This window comes from Solanum lycopersicum, chromosome 9 (genome assembly GCF_036512215.1).
Source record: "Solanum lycopersicum chromosome 9, SLM_r2.1".
Lineage (NCBI taxonomy): Eukaryota > Viridiplantae > Streptophyta > Magnoliopsida > Solanales > Solanaceae > Solanum > Solanum lycopersicum.
In genome coordinates this window covers 66821107-66833305 of record NC_090808.1, presented here as the reverse complement: position 1 = coordinate 66833305, position 12199 = coordinate 66821107, and positions in this window count along the sequence as shown.

Genomic DNA, 12199 nt, shown 5'->3' with positions numbered 1-12199 from the left:
GAATTCAAATGAAGTCTTATTCTTACTTCAATTATAATTGTTCTCGCTGAAACACAACTTCACAATTTAATTATCACTATATTTCATTTGAATGACTTATAGGCAATACCACGTATGAACGTATTTTTTAGACAATTAAGTACAAGTGTTTGTGTATTGCTATATGAATTGTATTTTTAAGTGTAAAAGACGAGTATTAGTAGATTTTTAAAAAAGTTACTTTCTTAATGACCGATAGATAAACAAAAAAAATATTATATTTAAGTTATTTGTATATAATTTTGATAGAAATTATAGGAGTTGATCAAGGGTGAGAAAGTAAGGTGTGAGATGGGTCTAAAAATGAGGTGTATTAGTCGGAAGGACATATGATGTTAATGTAGGATATCACTAATGCAATTTGAACTTGTTCAGACATCTCATAAATATTTTTTCAATAATAAATAAATAACATTTTTACGGTCTAAAAACTTGATCGAACAAACTATAATACCTTTTCATTGAATTCAATTTTTCTAAGCAATCAACTAATTACCTATGATATACACATTAATTTGATTGATATGACTTCATCAACATTGAATTCATCTAAGAAAACTTTTGAAACTTCTAAAAATTATATATCATGACTAGGAAAGTTTTCTTTGTCTACAATGGTGCACTCATGTTGGCCCCATAAAATAATGATTTTTTTGTTAAATAGCCCCCCAAAACAAAAAAACAAATTAAATCAACTAGCAAAGGTGTGGTTGGTTAGAAATAAAATGTTTAAAATGTTCATTAATGTAATCATGGATAGGAGTTTAGGTGTATATTTTTAATATTATTATATGACTAAGTCAAATTTTAGTTAGATACATTGCATGAGAATATAAAGTAATGCAATTAATTCAGTTAGAAAAAATGGCCAAACCTTGTACCCCTAATTGACATTTTCCATAATCTTATCCTATCAAAATGTCATCATTTAGTATAAGAAGTTGATTAATGAAAAGTATAGTGACTAAACATAGAATTATGCTGGGCCTGGAACAACACTAATCCCAAAAAAATAAGCCACGTGTCCAAAGTGAATAAATTTAATTTTTATTTTTATAAAATTGTTATTAATTTGAAATCGCATCACTTAATTCGTATTATATATAAAAATACTTAAATTAATTTTTTCATCCCCCTATCTTAAATCTGAATAAATCTCATAAATTTTACCACAACTCTTTTGGCGATAAACTAAATTGATTGATGAGACGAATCATAAATTAAATCTATACATAGAGTAGACATATTATTCTTTAATCAACTTATTATTCAATATGTGGTTTTAAATTTAGTTTGGTTGCTTAATGTAGTTTAATTGGATGACTTAATGGCATTGAATAAATTGACACCTAGTCATTGTTTCAAGATATTTTTTGGTGGGTGGAGGGGGGTGGGGGCATGTACACAACATTTTTGCCCTAGCCAACTTTACATTAATCAAATGTTAAAAGATTAAATCAATATATAAACTTTTAGTTGATTATGAGTATAGATATATATTTTTACTCAATTTTACCACTTACGAATTACAGAATTTGATATAAAGATCAAGTGCAAATAACTATCGTTCATAATTTTGAGTATCAAGCTAATCACTCAATTCTTTGCGGTGATTTAAATTTATTATTTATTGAAACTTTTTTTTTTTAATTTATCCATTTTTTATTGAAAAAAAAATATAGCAACACACAACTTCATTTTAATTAAACTACATCTAGAGATTTCTTGTACTTAAATTAAGGAAGAAAAATAAACGTTAGCTTCACCTTTGAATCACCAAATCTCTCAATAGGCCCCATAAAAATAAATATCATATTCATATAAATACAATTTACTCAAATCATTTTAGCTTCCCACAATCTATTTATGGAGTCATAAATTATCGTTGGAAGTTGGAATAATGATAAAATTTATTTTACTCGCGTGATCATAGCTCATGAGTTTAAGTCGTGAAAATAGCTATATATATTATATACTTATATTATAATAAATCGTTCATATCAATCTTTTTAAAGTAAAATTTCTTTTCAAATTTTGAATAAATACGAAATATTTCATATTGAACGATTTTTATTAATTATTATATAGGTCTTATGTATCTGTAAAAACATTTTTTTGCACGTTGGCATTTAGAGTAGGTTAGGGGAGTAAAGTAGGTATCAAATAGATTAGGATATTCAACACCATTTTAATTATTGTTTTTTTATGATAGTTTAGAATAAGATAACACGTGAATCAGTCTTGTTGTAGCATCGTATTATGTTAAATAAAATAAATAATACTTATTAGAAGTATATATAAATATAACTAATACTAAATTCTTTGGTATTCAATATAATTTACCTCTCTATATATATTTCACGTTTATTTATTTTTGCCATGGTGTCCTTTAAAATTTACTATTTTTTGTTTTTTGTCATGACAAAATATTAGGAGATCGTGATTAGTAGAGATGGAACTAAAATTTCAAATTATGGATTCTCAATTTGCATTGTATTCATATAGCTTGATTTAATTACTAAATTTATAATTAGTTAAATAGGTATATATTTAATATTTTTTTAATATAAAAAGAAAATAAGTAAAAAATTTATGTTCAATATCGTAGTGAATTTAAGTTATTAATTGATTGACTAACTGAACTTTATCTTACTGGAAAAAGTTCGATCTCCCTCACCTACCTCCAGTTTAATTAAATACTTAATATTATAATTTTGCCTCGCCAAACGCTTAAAGTGACACGTATTAAAGTAAGATACTCAAACCTTTTTATTTCTGTTCACTTTGGAGGCAATTGAATATTTCCATGTGAGACTCTTATTATTGAGTTTTTTCTATTAATTATAAATAACATGATTTGATCAACTTTTCAAGTTTTGTACCTAATTTTTGACTCAAAGACCGTATTTTTAGGGATTTGTTTAATTTCAATTCCTTTTTGAAGGTACTAATAGCCTAATTAGTAAAATGTACGGAAAACACATGTTTTAATTGTCTAAAGAATTATCTAATTACGAACTTAATAATAGTGACTTCGACACACGCCTTAAGATATCAACTCACACTTGATAAGCAACATTTTTATCAATTAGCGTGGATGGTAATAGAATAATAAGTACTTCATCTTTCATCTGATATGTAGGGTTCAAATCTCCCTTATACGGACGCAAATTCATATTTGATCGGACTTCAACGTGTATATCGAACATCGTAAAAAAATACTTTCATTAATTTACCCATTATTAAAAATAGTACTTATTTAATATGATTTGTTGATTTGTTGGTTATATAAAAATTCACTTATCTAAGTAAGAATATATTTAAAATTGTTATAAATACATTGAATTAAATGGATTGTCCATTAAGTTTATCATAAACTTATCCTTATCATGGATATGTATTCCCAAGGTGATGAATCTTTTTGGGATAAAAATGTATCTACTAATGTGACATTAAACATGGTGACCTTTTGGTTGATTTCTCTACCTATAAATAGAGATATCATTCACCATTGTAATATACACTTGAATAAGAAGAAAATTCCCCTTCTTCTATCTACTTCTCTTTATGATTATATTCTTATGAGCTTGATTTTATAACACGTTATCAGCACGAGTCTCTATCTAATTGAGAGTGAGTTCTTGTTTTTCTTTAGCTCATATTTTGGTTGATCTCGTTATGAAGATCAAAATATTATATGCATAAAATCAGGTATGTATTTTCTAAAATATTTTATGATTTAAAATAAAATAGTGTTTAGTCACTAACAATTATCAAGACCGAAAACATATACAACTATTGGTTGAATATGACATGCTATACAAAACTTCTAAATAGAAGAAGCTATAAAATTTTAATAGCATGAGTTTGAATGTTATTTTGATTGTTTTGAAAGACTCAAAGGGTGAGTCATGTTGTACTTCGGTCTATTATACCGTTGGTTAAGGGTAAGACGATGGATTCAAGTTTCATCGCACCAAAAGGGTAAGACATCAGGTTAAAGTCCGGATGTACCATAATGAAAAATATTTGAGGATAAGACGGTAGATTCAAGTTTCATCGCGCCAAAAGGGTTAGACATCAGGTTAAAGTCCGGATGCACCATAATGAAAAATATTTGAGAATAAGACGATAGATTCAAATTCTATCGCACCAAAAGGGTAAGACATCAATTAGAGTTTTGATGCACCATGATTGGGTTCAAGTCCCATAGAATTATGGCGTAACACGCCTTATATGGATAAGACATTGAGTTTGAGTCTCAATGCACCACTATGGTGATAAAATGATGATTAAGACAAAAATAATATATTTTGATAAAAATTCTTGAAATTCATCATATTGAATTTGCTCCATTCCTTGAAAAGAATGTGGTAGCAACATGTGATAACTCTGAAATCCGCTTGTTGACTTGCTCCATTCAATCATATGAATATGGTTGCGGTGAATGATTAGTCTGAAAGATGACAAATAATTAATTATATGAATAAGGGCGTGGAGGGACAAAATTATAATTGTCATAATTGTGGTAATGATAAAAGGAAGAACACTATGAGTTCTTCAAATAGTCCTTCAAAATGTGAAGGCAATTTTTATTATCAAAATGGTATGAAAGGTCATTAGATTTGTGAATGTTATCAACCCAATAATTTGACAAGTTTATAAATCCTCTATCATGATACAAGAAGATAAAGTGATGGTACACTTGATCTTTCAAAGTGATGTTGAGGTGTGTCATGGAAATATGATGAATTTTAAAGCCATGAGAATGTGCTTATAATGCAAATTTATGAAGTACATATAAATAATTAGTCCATTCCTTGAAGAGAATGTGACTTGTGATGAGTATCGTCAATGTTCGACTATTCTATAAGAGAATGAGTCCAAATGTGATAAAATCATTATGGGTTGGATATATGCCACAACTCACCTCTATGGAAGGTTTGAGAAAAAATTATATATGTCACTTCTCATCTCTACGGGAGATTTGAGAGGAAATAAATTTTATTTGGCAGAAATGACTAATTGTATTGTACGTTTTATATGTCACTATAGTATGTTTATTGTAAACTACCAAAAGGGCAAAAGAAAGAAATAGTTCTTGCCTATAAGGGTTGTGGTCATTATTGTGTGGCAATAAAATTTTTCATTGATGGTGTACCTATGGTACAACAAAAGTAAAGCAAGAAAGACGTCTTGCTCATAATAATTTTGACCATGACAATAATAATATAATTTCCTCCTTGAAGGAGATGCTCACCATAGGGATGGTGTCATGCAATATGTGATAGTACACAAAATTAATTGCAAGCTCTAACGAGTTGTGCTATTATCAGAGGAATAATATTGGGGTTGTAGTAAGTCTCAAAAGAAACTTTTTAAGTTTCGAATGAATTAAAATTAAATATTGAGACTATAAATCATTACAACCTAAGAGGGTTGTAAATGTTTATGTAAAAGCTTATCCACTTTTTCTCTTGTTTGTTCCATACAAACATGTACATGCTGATGAAATCACATGTAAAAGTAAATTATAAGTGTGCTAAAATAAAGATCAGTTGACATGACTGGTTGACCATTCCGATTAAATGTGATGCAAACGTGATTGAGAATTCAGGTGATTTATATGATGAAGAAATAAAGATTCTTCAAGAATTCTCTTGTGTTGCTTGTTCTCTTGATAAAATGATCATTGTACCAGCTAAGGTTGGGATTGTAATCCCTAAAATTTTTTGAACATATAAAAGGGTGAATATGGGCTCATTCACCTGTCATGTGGATCATTTGCAACTATATGATTGATGCATCTATGCGATGGTCACATGTATTTTGTTGTCAACTTACAAATTGGTTTTTGTAAGGTTGTTTGCTCGAATTGTTAAAATTAAGAGCACAGTTCCAAACTATGAAATTATATTGATAATGCTGGTTGATTTAGCAGAAATTGTATGCCTCCAATTATAGCTAAATCATGGTTATGAGTACAAAACTCCCAAATAAGATTTGGTATGAGATAATTTTATTTAACATGTAGCAACACATGTATGCATCAAACCAACAAGGTTTCCCCATTGAAATTGGTTCATGGTCAGGAATCATATAATTTTCATCTAAAATGTTGAATGTGCGGTTATGATTTTAATTGCTCCACCACGCACAAAGATGAGCTTCCAAATAAGGTTGGAATTAATATTAGATTTTCTAACATTAGGGGGAGAGAAGATTGACAGCTGAAAATTATGTGTGAGGTTAATATGAATTATCTGGATCCTCGTTAAATAAATATATGAACTTAAAGTTCAAGGGATAATTCAGTTGCATAATGTTGCAAATCAGTTGCCAGATGAATGCATTGACCCTATGATATAATTCAGCTGCAAATGCTCCAATTGAAGTCCTTGAAGGACAGAGTCTATGATACGCCGAAAGCGTAATAGACCAATCGATTTCAAATATAAAATTCCTTGAAGAAGGAAGGAGCAAATGATCAATATGGTCATGATAATGAGGCAAGTGCTATAAAAGAGCACATTTACATAAACACTTCATAAAATCTTGAAAAAGGTTCAGGTACCTGAAATAATGAAAAATGAAGAGATCTCGATAAGTTATGTCTTGTTGGAATCGATATCAAATAACCGTCGACGGTATCTTTGATATGAGGTAGCGCTCAATAATATAAATTGTGACGAGGATCTTGAATTCAAATCTGTCATATAGTGTGGACAGATAAATGGTTGACTAAGTAAAAATGCACAATTCAAGTATATTTTGTTTCACTTAGAAAAGTGACATTTTGGACTGGTAGTCCATAAATCAAGGTATAATGTCAGTGGGGTACAAATAAATTATTATGTGATAGTATAACCGTAAGATATCAAATACGATTTGTGCCTTGGGGCATAAAGATTTATCGCAAAAATCCTGACATTATTGGAGATGTTTTCTCCTTTGGTGGATGCAATGAGATTTGTTTTGATATGGCAACATATGAAAAACTTGAATGCATGTAATGAATAATTGTAATGTCTAGCTAGACAATGAAGGTTATATGATAATCCTTGAAACAATCGAGGTGTCTGAAGCATATAAGAGTTTGAAAGAAACTTTTTCAATAAAGCTTCAAGAGTCCTTATATGGATTGAAATAGTCAAGGAAGAAAAAGGGTACAAAAGAATGACCCTAATTGTCCTTGTATTTTTATGAAAAGATTTTGGTAAGACAAAATTTTGTCTTGACCTACAGATTGATAATTTGACAAATGAAATATTTGTCTAACAGTGCACATACACTGAAAAGTTTTGATGCAATTTTATATGGATAAATCGCATTCATTGAGTACCCCAATAATTATGAGATCACTTGACATAAATGATGATTCAGTTTGATCTCAAAAGAAGGATGAAGAGTTTCTTGGTGATGAAACTCTATCTTGGTGCAATCAGGGCACTAGTGCATCTTACTAACAATATTTGACCAGATATTTATTTTGTAGTAAATTTACTGGCAAGATTCACTTTCTCTCCGATAAAAGGACATTGAAATGGTGTTGAGCACATGATTGAATATCCTCGAAGGATCATAGTTATGAGTTTATTCTAATCCGAGGAATCCAAGACAATTAATTGGTTACGCAGATGCAGAATACTTATCTGATCCGTATAAAGTTCTATCTCAAGCACGCTATGTGTTTACATGTGGAAGCACAATAATATTTTGGCGATCAATGAAGCAAATGTTGCTATGCAGAAATAAAAATCCCCCATGAAGCAAGTCGAAAAGTGCGTTTGGTTGAGATAAATGACGCACCATATTCAAGAAATGTGTGTTTTTCTTTGAAAAAGAATATATCAACCACAATGTACGAAGATTGAGACATCATCACAATAAATTAAGTAATGTTCTAATCAGGGGGAGTATAATACGCGTTGCACTCTTTTTCCTTGACCGAGGTTTTTTCCCATTGAATTTTTCTGGCAAGGTTTTTAATGAGGCAACAAATAGTGCGTATCAAAAGATATGTGTACTCTTTTTCTTTCACTAGAATTTTTTCCCACAGGGTTTTTTCTAGTAAGGTTTTAACGAGGCACATTATCTGTGGACATCCAAGGGGAGTGTTATAAATACATTGAATTAAATGGATTGTCCATTAAGTTTATCATAAACTTATCCTTATCATGGATATGTATTCCCAAGGTGATGAATCTTTTTGGGATAAAAATGTATCTACTAATGTGACATTAAACATGGTGACCTTTTGGTTGATTTCTCTACCTATAAATAGAGATATCATTCACCATTGTAATATACACTTGAATAAGAAGAAAATTCCCCTTCTTCTATCTACTTCTCTTTATGATTATATTCTTATGAGCTTGATTTTATAACAAAAATAAAATTTTCTACCTACTTAATTATATAAAGAATTATTTATTTTGAAATAAATATAAAAAGAAAAAACATCATATAATATAAATCGAAAAAGATATTTTTTTCCCATTAGTTCTATTGGCTGACCAAGATATACCTTCAATTAATTAAGCAAATATTTTCTAAAAATCTATATTCATTGAATCTGCCCAATTTTAATAAAAATCCAAATTTTAAGCCGTCTTCTAATTGTATTTCTTTTTTCTATCAATATTCATTTTGCTTATGCGACTTATTAATTGATCTTGTTAATTTCGTTAACAATAAAAACTTAGTAAAAAAATTAAAATAATCTAATATTTTTGTTACACTCTTGGTGGTAACTTAACCGATTATAACAAATTTTGATTTTACCCTAACTTTTCTTTTTTCGATTCATCATATTAGACTTGATTGCAAGAGTTGCCTATTTATTATTAGACATTAATTTTATTGTACAATAAAAATTGACACGTTGTTAATGCACAAAAGAAGTAATAGCATATTTAGTCCATAAGTCATTGAGTATTTATTAAGTTTTATATCACTAAACGTATAGTACCGCCACAAATTTAACTTTACCACATGAATAATTAAATGATGAAATAATAAATAATTATAATTAAATGGGGATAATACTCAATTACCCCCTAGGCTATACCCAAAATTCCAACGACACACCTTATCTTTGATGAGGTCCTAGTACTCCCTTCATCTTTTTTTTTAAAGTAATTTATTACCCCTTGCGTGCCCACGTGGCAATAGTTGTGATTTCACCCATGTAAGACGCGTGAGTGCAGATTTCAACTAACAACGACCAATAAAAGTTAGCCACGTGTCAAAGCAATTTGAAAAAAAATTCAAAAATAAATTTTATTGTTTCTCTCAAAAGCATCTTCTTCCTCTTTTCAAAAAATAACCCCATGTTCATGGTTCTTCATTTTTGAAGAAGCTCCATCCATTATCATTCAAGTTAAATAGCTCCTTGATTTGAAAAGGTAAAGTAAAATTTAATATATTCGTTACATCTTTTTATGTCGATTATTAATTCTTATTTTTTTTACAATGTTTATAAAGTTAGAGTTATGACAAAATCCGAGTTGAATAAGTTGTGTATGGATGAGAACGATTCAATGTTACACTGCAACAAAAAATTAACTCCCAAAATCCAACAACGAAAATCAAATTTCAGTTGGAAATCTAATTTCTAACCTTTGAAATCGATCCCGTCCACACATGCAACACTTTCTCTCTTTCTACTTCATCTACTTTTTGGTAAAATTAATTTGGAAAAGAGTAAACACCAGCTTTTCAAACTTGGGAAGTGTAAAGTAACTTTATCGAAAGCTGAAACAGTGGGTCCCGACGCGTGTTCAACAAACAAATCGACCTTGCAGATTATTATTGCCACGTAGGCATGCAAGGGGTAATAAATTACTTAAAGAAAAATTTGGAGAGGTAATAGGACCTCATCAAAGATAAGGTGTGTCGTAGGAATTTTGGGTATAAGCTAGGGGTAATTGAGTATTATCCCTAATTAAATGTGAATATTCAAAAGCGAAGAATATTCAAGAACACACCGTTCAATCAATTAAAAATTTAATATTTTCAAGCATATATCATAAGAATTGATCTCAAAATTTAACAATAATTGAGAGATGAAAAGTATTATGATATTATATAATAAAAAATTTTAATAGTGCTAGAGTTAATAATGATAGAATGGATGAAAGAGGGTAAATTAAAGATTCATGCATTTGTAGAAAGAAAAAAACATAAAAAAACACCTCTTTCGAAAGTCAATTATGTTACGCTATTTACTAAAAAAACAAACAAGGACAAACGTTGTTTTTACGTATTACTAAACATTTGGCACATAAAAATCAAAAGTGATGTTTCTATTGTTGTTTCTTATAATCCAACCAGCTGGTTGAAATATATATAACAAAAATTGTGAACTTTCGGTTAGCTTAAGTAGTACGTTAGAGAAGGATTTATATAAGAGTTTAGAGGTGTCACGTCAATCAAATAGTAACGTATATCACTAGAAATTGACTAATGTATCTATTTTTGTATTTTGTTATAATTTTTTAATATAATTATACTTGCTATTACCTCCACCCCTAAGAGCGGGGGGGGGGGGGGGGTAGGGCCTAAAATTATTATTGCATAAATGGAGTAAAGATTTAGTGTTTTTTTTAACAGAGTTATTGCTCAAATTTTAGTAGACATCCAACATGATTAGATTAGAGAAAGTCAATTTTCACTTTATTTCCCTTTTTGTGGTATTTTTTCTAGTCACTTTACGATCAGCAAATCCTATTTCATACTAATTGTTTTATTCATACTATAAATAAATATAAATATTTATTTTAATACTTATCAATTTACAAAGTTAGATAAAGTTAATAATTTATGTTTCATTTCACCCTTATGATTAATTCTTGTTTTATTTGAAAGGTTTAGAGTTTCTTGAAGCATTAATTTGTGGAATTGCCTCTTCTTCTTCTTCATGATTCCTTAAAGAACATGTAAAAAGGAAATTCGATAACTAATATGAGACAACGGAGTATATGTGATGCAACATGAAATTTTTTATATATTCGAGAGAATAATATTTTTTTTTATCAAATCAATATTTTGAAATTATCTGAGAATCGATTTCGTTAGCACTTCACACATGTAGCTAATTATTTATTGTAATTTTTTTATAAACATCTATCTACATCCAAACATATTGATTTATATTTATCATTAGGTACCAATCTCATTCAAATTCAAATGAATGGAGATTAATGAGTATATGGTACTCCCGTTGTTAGGATCGAAAATAAGCAGGTGTAAACTCGAAAATTAGCAAAGCAAACCTCGAAAGATCACGAGTAAGAAGACAACGAGAAATATACCAAAAGACACAAAGATTTAACGTGGTTCAGTTAATCGACCTACGTCCACAAAGGAGATGAGCAATCCACTATCAATATGAGAGTACAAAATACAGAGGGAAACAACCTCAACCAATTCACTTGGAATACATGGGAGATTTACACAAGTGATAAAGTATCAAGCTTGTGACCCATAAATTTACCCCCTAACCAAAACTCTCAAAGCCCTTAAGACTAATTGTGAATGCTGATTAAGTTAGAAGGAACATGTCTCTATTTATAGAGTCTCAAACCTTTTCCTACTAAAAAAAAGATTAGTCAATCCAAAACTTTTTCCTAAAAGGAAAACCTATTTATGGTAAGAAATTTAGGACAAATAAAATCTAACACCCTCCGTCCAAAAATGTTTGTCAGTTGCGCTTATCGAAAGTCAATTTGACTAATTTTCGAAGGTAAATTAGATCACATTAATTCGATATTTTAAATAAAAAAAATGAGATATTCTAAAACAATATGAAAAAAGTACTATAAATTACAATTTTTTCATATTAATATGATGAAAAGATGCATCTTAAAATGTTAGTCAAAGTTTTTATAGTTTGACTCTAAAAATAAAAACCATGACAAACAATGTCGAACGGAGAGAGTACCAAGTTTCAATAAAAAGATGTTCTAGATGTGTCCCATAATGTTGCATAATAGTATATGCTTTAGGAACACAAATGTACATTAATATAGGACTTTTGTTTAGTCCTAGAATAGCTTTGGCAACAACCATCAAATGTTTTTTAATGTTGGTATTTCTTTTGGCCCAACTCAAAGAGAGTATACTAGCTAGGGTCAATTGCTTGGTGGCTAGCCAAAAA